The sequence below is a fragment of the Bombus pascuorum genome, chromosome 13, assembly GCF_905332965.1.
Source record: "Bombus pascuorum chromosome 13, iyBomPasc1.1, whole genome shotgun sequence".
Taxonomy (NCBI): Eukaryota; Metazoa; Arthropoda; class Insecta; order Hymenoptera; family Apidae; genus Bombus; species Bombus pascuorum.
The window spans coordinates 7743203-7751731 of NC_083500.1; the positions used below are offsets into that span (position 1 = coordinate 7743203).

An 8529-nucleotide genomic window follows, 5' to 3' on the forward strand; every position below is an offset into this window, starting at 1 on the left:
ACTGTCTACCGTGACTATGACTTTCATCTAATGATCCAAGTTTTCATTATACATTGATTCTGCTTTGCATTTGCGGATGCTTGTCACGTGGAATTAATGCACGGTACGTGTCTCGAATAGACGCTGGTTGCCCTGAAACCATAGAATTAAGCAACATATCCCATCGTCCAAATTGTATTATATTATAGTGGCTATAAAAAATTAGCATATACGTTTGTTTTCCAAGAAAGCGACTTTTTTAAACAGGTATTACATACCATTTTTGACAGCATTTCAATTTTCTCTAGTCATATAGAAGTACTAAATGACACGAAATTTGATATATTTGAATCTAATTAATTAATAATATCAATGTTATAATAGATACAACAAAGTATAAAAGACTTTTTAAAATAAAAATGCTTTTTTGTAACCACCGTATATAGAAAATAAAAAATTTGTCCAAACGTTTGTCACGTTCGTCGGTAAACGTAATTCTCTTTCAGAGTTTTGATTGATGGTAATTCTTGATTAAAAGATTAGCTTGCTTGTTACGTAATAACATTTAGAGATGAACCTGGGTCGATGTCCGATTCAGAATAACCTTCTGTGCAGAACTTCTGTTTGTTTAAACTGCCATTTGGAGCTGCTTTGCTATACTGGATATCGGAGCCTTTAATTAAACTGTCTGTAAACCTCGTCCTTCCTGTGTTTGCATCGTAGATGCGCATAGATATACTTATGCAAGCGAGTTATCGGCAAATCGACGTTAATTGCCATTTGGCTTAACTCAGTGACAAGACGCGCAATAGTTGGAATCTTCAAGCACGTTTAATGTATGATATCTTTTTTGATTTGTCAAATGAGATTTTATATCTGTTATTTATCATTCTAATAAATTCTTTGCACCTTGATGAAGTAATATGCAATTATGCCTTCCACTAATATTTATGTAACTCTTATTCGTTATTTCCCTGCTTGATCCTTAAATTCTAATTAATGCAATGATTAAATCCACTTATGTAACCTCTATCGTGGTATTGCTCGTAAGAAATGACTTTTACCAATTTTTGCAGTAAATGTAATAAAAAGTATGTGAATCAATAACGAATCAGTAATTAGAACAATTACTACGCTTTTACGAAGTCTCTAGAGTATAAATGTAAAAAAATAACTTAAGCGTGGTTCCTTTATATTCTAAGCGTAACTAATTGATTTTGCATACCTTTAATCAAACATTATTGTGTCGTATCATATACTTTTTCTATTATCTTATACCCTGTGTAAGAGCTAAAAATTCAAGTGCAATTTTATAATTATTAAAGAAAAAATGCATAAAATATCTAAAGCGAAGTTTCAAATAGTATTAAACATATAATGCTAATACCTATTAAAGATTTAATGCAACGCGGTATAATACTTAATACGTAAAAGAAATTCCTACTTAAATATCATTTAATCGCATTGATGAAAATATGAATTAGCATAAGCATTCGCAATCTGGTTATGAAACACGATACATCGATTGTTTGCATCTCCATGGACAGGTAAGTGATGAATTCCACTGTAACACGAAGCACCGAGGAAATCTTTGCAAGTTTAAAAAATCGTTGGCACGCGCGTAAAGGCCGGAAGCGGGGGCTCGAAACCGAGGGTGCAAACGAAAGAGGTGGACTCCACGTTTGTCTCTCGAGCCCTCCACTAACTTTTTCCCCCCATATGGCCGACACATGTGGGTTCCCCATGAGCTACGGAGGGGGCAAAGTAATCGGGAAACCAGCTGATGGTCGCCGTTTGTTGGCCTTCTTCAGTTACTCTTGGACCGTGCTGTGCTCCGAATCCGCTTTCGCGGCGTTCCATCCAACCGTCTCCGATTTCCACGATAAATTGCGGCAAGTATCACCGTGAGAAACGACCTTAACCCGTTCCCTAACTGGATCCACGAGAGGAAAGACGGGACAGAGCAGCAGCAGCAGCGCAGGACGCCGATATAATCGAGGTGAGTTCGATGAAATCTCGACGACGCCATTCAATGCAGAGCTTCGCTCTCTGATCCGCTATTTACTCTGAGTCAAACTCTGAAATTTAATTAATAGTTACTTGACAGTTTCCATGTTAATATATCTTATACTCAAGTGAACGTAGAAGTTGGATAATTGGTAGTTGTTTCAGCGAGGCTTCAATTAAATCTGAACGTTTAATTTCCTGCTAGGTCGGCCGATTCGATCGATGTTTTTGCTGTCGGTATTAAAGATAAGAATACGCTCCAACGTGCAGAGATCCTCCATCAAGAGTCGGTATAGTTCAAAGCTTAATTGCTAGCCGTTAGGCGGTTTATCGAGGTTTTTCACTCTCGATAGCGCAATTAGCGCTAATTAAACTTGTTAATTGCTGCTCGAAAGTTTAAGACTGTGCTACGAAGGCGTTGGGATACGACACTGGAAATATCGTCTAAGAGAGAAATAGGATTTTATCGTTCTGTTATGAAATCTCGATAAATAATTACTCTTACAAGTTTTTTCAAGTTACCTTCTTATAATTGTACAATGGCTAGAAAAAGTATTTGCACTGTATATATACTTATAACATTTATTACAGCAAATAATTAGCTACAAGTTTATTAAATTTCGTATACGTGCCTATAAAAGTTTGGTACTGCGAAAATGAAGTACATAAATAACGATAGTATATTCCTGATAAATATTTTATTTTATAAATATTGTTCTATTTGAAAATAAGTATAGGTGCAAATACGTTTCATAGTTATTATAAATTGATTTTATACTGTTACCATTTCGGTTACGTGGTCTTACAAAATTCCTCAAGTCAAAAGCAAAAGTATTTTTAAAGCGTTGATAGATTTAAATTAAATCTCATAATTCTTAAATTTGAATACCGTTTAGTAAAGAGCTCCGTTTTGCTCAATGATTTATGAGGCCGATGATCGTAAAAGCCAAAGAAGAATATCGTGTATATCTTGGCAAATTAACTGATATTATCAAAGTTTATCACGCACTTGCAAACAATCGTGTATCTGTAAATTGACACAATCATTAAACAAATATATACAACCATAACACTCAATTCTCTAATTATTTCAATCAATTTACATTCATACAACCAATCAACGATATTGGAGGGACCGAATGCTCGAATATAAAGCGGAGCGAAATAAAAATGGAATAGAGTTTACGTAATAAATGAAGACTCAATGTCCTATTTTAACTCGTTCGTGTGTTTCGTCGACAATATTCTAGGAATTTGGCGAATAACTGTTCTTCCATGACTGTTAGCCAAGTTAAAACGCTCGTGTTCGCGAATTTTCGAAGAAGATAAATGTTTATCGTTGCTCAGAGCGGAAGTGGAAAAAGTTAAAGTGGCTGCCAGAGTCTTTCAAAACTTCCTATAGCCCGTGCTTAAAACTTCTCCAGTATAAATAGAGGGGGAAGATATTCCAACTTTTTTCCAGTCATAAAAGTAGCAATTCCTGGGCTACAAGCTCATCAGAATTATTGTTCCATCTTATTGACGATCAAATAGAAACTTTGACGATATTTCTACCATAAAATCACAACCTTCCGGACGTTAAACTATTCTCGTTTCTTTTCAATCTTGACAAATCTGGGAAGAAGAAAACGTTTTTAATAGAGGAATTCTTATTAATATTCAAGCACTATAGTACTTGATCGTATTTAGATTAACATACCTTTTGTCTTTTGTTATGTAAAGGCACGTATTCTATTTGACAACAATGAGAATTTTATTTATTTTTCGAGTGTGTAATATGACATAGTACTTTATGGATATTTAATTCAGCTTGTATTAACAATAGATAAATGTTGCTAAACTATGTGTCATAATAGGAAGGTTATGACTAAAAGTAGTATTCAACGCCTTCTTCTGACATTTATAAGAAGCTTTAGAAAGCTTTGTATCACGAGATACGACTGTAATAAGAACGAATGATAAAATCGTTGCAGGTCAATTATTCGTAATCTTGTAACGAAATTATATTCTCTTAGAACTAAACGTGAGACCACATACTTTTGCAAAGTGACGTACGCAATACGTAGAAGAATTAATGTTTGATAAATTTTTTTACTATTACATCGTACTTTAATGTTAATGCTACTCGCCTGAATGAGAACTCGAACGTTAAACATTAAAACCGCTTTTCCAAAAATTATGCACTATAAAATTCAATCTAGAATTCTAACTGTACAACTGTCCTATTACAGCGATGCGACTAAAACGAATAAGTTTAAAAGAAGACAGCGAAAGAAACGACTACATTTTCATTTGCGATAAAAAAGGTAATAAAAAGAGCTACTCGAAGCTTCATTGTTTTCGACTGTCCATCTTACTCTGTTCCAGCGGTCAGCGAATCGAGGAACAGTGAAATGCTTTTTAAAAGTTGCAGCCGTCGAGATAAAGCAATTCGCTTTCAGCGCTTTTCCACGCAATCGAGTCGAGTTGTTCTGAAAACTCTGAATGGTAAAAAAGAAAGGAAGAGAAAAGAAAAGAGAGAAACGAAGACAATTGAAGGGTAGTGCGCGCACGCGCGCGTGTATGTGTATGTTCGTTTTCGAAAGTGTAACACGTTCGAAGGCCCGTATTTTGGCCATTGAACCCCGCCAGTGGTTGGCACACGGGGGTGAATCTGGCGATGGGGGATGGGAATCCTTAGTAACAGTGTAATCCCGAGTATTGATTTCGAGGGGCTGGCTTTAGGCTTGTGTTACATCTGTATACACGGCGTCCTACAAACATCGGTCAACCTGAGCAAGCGACGAGAGATCGAGAGGCGTGATCAAACCGACCGCTTTTCCAGCGTGTCGAGCAAATTACAGTAGCTAGGAAAATTGCTAATAATTAGCCGAGCGATCCGAATAATAGCGGAGAATTTGTTAGGGAATTAATCGCTGCCTTAAGCCTGGTTCAGATTAGCCGGCTGAGTTATACGAATTCAACTCGTAGTCGAATAATCTTCTTCTTCAAGAGAATACAAGTTAAGTTGTAAATTGTAGCGACATTACATTACTCAGGGAATAATTACAGCGTAGCTCGTCAAAGTATTTCATTGTTTATCACTGAATATTTATCGATCATTTATCAACTGAATATTCGGATACATTATACGTCTCATGCAAAACTTTTTGAAATTTCATTAGCATCGTAGTGTAATACGACTGTCATAATCATATTCCTAGAACTTTTTAATCAATTTAAGATGTATGTATAGTTAGAGAACGTTCGAATATACACTTACAAACGTGCAAACGTATGTTCAGTAAGGAAATTAATATACAGCATGAATAACCATTTTGGATGACAATTCTAAGCCAATAAGGAGAATGCAAGTTGCTGGAATTTAAATTACGTGGATTCAGGCGAAGTAACTTAACTAATCTGAGAGAGACTTTGAATTCGAGGAAAGTCGAGAGTTTCGAGAGGATCGTCCGCCGAGAAAGATGGTAATTGGTAATACTTTAGCGTATTCGTTGAAATAAAGAGGGATAACGAAACGAGAACGTTAAGAAGAGAATAGCGAGGATTTTCCAGGATTAACTGGGACGATTGTAATACAATTGGGCTCGTGTTTGCAGAATAAAAGTGAATTTTAATTGGGGCTGAGACGTAAAAAGAACGGCCCGGTGATTTAGATTCCCTTTCGGCCGATGGAATAATGTCTGGCGAGCTTAAGAGCTTGCACAATTTAGCAAATGAAAGCAACGAGCTTTTAAAATGGTTTGCAAGAAAGAACTCTCTCAAAGATGAAACCTTAAATGAGAACAAAAGACGAACGAGCGAGTGTATATACTTTTTAAAAGAGAGTAATCGTAATATATACTGTCGCTTAAAAGTGTCTGGATACCTGCTTACTCTTGAAAAGATACTTTTACTACGCTTTGACTGCTACAAGCTGTAAGGATTTTATGTTTTATAATCATCGTACCTAAGTACAACAGTATATTATAACCAGATTTAATTGATTTTCCAAGTCAGTACACAGTAATAAAAATAACATTTGTAATTGTCAATCTTTATATTGAACTGTATTTTATTGCTTGACAAATTGTTTTCGTTTAGATTCAGAGAAGAAATTGGATAAAACAGGATGAAATATCGAGTTAAGGAAATTTCGTTAAGAGAAAAGAATTTTCAAGAATGCTAGGTTGTAGGAAATTATTAGACAATTTAAAAGTGCAAAAATTCACAAAATCCACGTTATGTGTAAAAATATACAAAATATCTAGAGTATATATCTATTAGTATATATAGTGAGCGAAGCAAATCTTTATGTAGATTCCATTTCCAGGGTTATTTTAATAATAATATAACATTTAGAAGTTAGAAAAATCAACTTTAAAAATTAAATAACTCGTGTCAAAGTCTTGTGAGCGATTTACGATCCGACGATAGCAATTGTGAGTTAAAAATGTTTTTTTCTCAAATTTCAGATGATACCGGATTCGGAAAGCATTTGTCAGACTTCCGAGGCTGCGGTTAGGAGTACAGACGTATATCACAAGATTAAGAACACGCCGGAAGGGGAAGCGGCCTCGGTGACCGCCTGGAAGCGATATCAGCAACTAGTGGCGATCGTCGAGTCCAGGGGAGGAAAGTTCAACCGGAAGTCGATGATCGAGGCAATCTTTCGCGGAAACGATCTCGTCTACGCGAGCCATTGATCTCAGGATCAATATCTACGTAGATCTACGTTGCAATGAATTTTTACCAAAGCGAGCGGATTTATATTTATACAGTGGCGTGGAACAATTTGAGTTGTAAAGATACGATTTGTTGCCTTGTAATATTTAGTTACACGATATCGATAATTGCACTGCGGATCATAAAGCGTTCGTGGCAATTTTCAAAGTACAGCATAGAATGCATGCAATGTGCAAAAAATATATCAAAGATACGGAATATAATTCCTAGTAGGTGACACGAATCTCTACGCGGATTGTTTCTCAGTAAGTTTCGTAGTAGACTATGGATGTTTATGCAATTTTAGATTTTTATAAAAACACGATTAAACGAACCCAAAGTAAAGGTTCTTTTTATTCGGAATACTTTACTTTGGGTATTTTATACATCTTTGTACAAAATGCATAGATATCGGTAGTATATACCGTGAGCTATGTTCATAAAAATATAAAATTGCATAGAAAATCCGCACTCTGTGGATAATATATTGCGATATTTCTTAAAATACTCGAATAGTTTAGACAGCGATAAGTTAATTGATTGCTCGCTAGAAGTGTTACTTTCAAAGCTTTATCATAGTCGTTGTATTTATAACGATATGCTCTAATTAATCGTTCTCTGATTATATACTCTAATTAATTGAGACCATGGAACCAGCGAGCATCGACGAGCGTTTCTCTGACAAATTGACACAACGATATACGTTCGATTCTCTTCGATATCAAAATGTCGAAAATCAATTAATCGACGTAGCAACGTGACAATAACGCGATCTCAGCTTCAACACATACTCACGTATCTCCTTTTTACTCGAATGGATAACCAATCACTACGCCACTGGCGAGAACAATTAGAGATACGATTAACGATGCCAAACCGTGTATTGCTAGTCAACGTTAGAGTAATAAAAACACAGTATGTATACAGGTTAATTAGTTAATTAAACGAAGATTAGGACCTATCCGAGGGCGCGCACGTGTAATCTCTGCAACAAGTCAGGGAAAAACAACTATACTGCGTACACACGTGCCATGTAATTGCAGTCAGATTGCTGTGAGATTTCAGGATCGCCTACGATTTTAATCACTAGTTAAAGCTGTGGAAGATATTTATCTACTCGAAGATCGAGACTCTATCGTAATTTTGTAAACTTTCGTAATTCTTTTTTCATTTTTCCGTATTTTTATAAGAATTCTATCATAGAAATAAATTCTTTCCTTTATAAAGAATTATAAGGGTAAATTATGAGATCTTCTATTTATTATGTTCTACACTACATATGGTTTTTCTTTCATCTTTTGTTATTTTTTATACGACAAGTTTGACGAACTTAAAAGTTATATCAATGCTGCGTTTTTTTGAATTATCTAGATCCAATCGTGTCTTTTGATTGTTTTAACGAACATCCTAAGTTTGAAGAAGTTGATTGGATCATAAAATTTCAAGAGTTGTCAACAAAACTATGTCGAAATACTTTAATATTTTCTTATAGAGAATAAAATAAATGTATCGATTGGTTTATGACAAAACATCTAGTCCCCTCTAAGAAGACATCTAGAATATTGAAAACCTGAAGCCAATGACTTCATGGTAAAAAATCATGAATTACAATATTCTTTATTTTCATTCAACTTTGAAAGATTTTCTTTATATCGATAAAGGTAACCAAGATATTTAGTGATCCAAGATAAACGAGATTCGCTCTCTTTATTCTCGTTATTTTTTGTCAATTTATTATTATTCTTTATTCTCTGTTATGTCTGTTATGATCGTTAATTATTCTCTGTATCGGCCAGAGCTGGGAATTAAACGGGACAAACGCACCTGCAAACACACGTG

General features: G+C 35.1%; 1 pseudogene; it reads left to right on the forward strand.

Annotated features, from left to right (window-relative positions):
* Nucleotides 1–1442: 1442 nt before the first annotated feature.
* LOC132913270 (uncharacterized) lies at nt 1443–7935 on the forward strand (annotated as a pseudogene).
* Nucleotides 7936–8529: the final 594 nt, after the last annotated feature.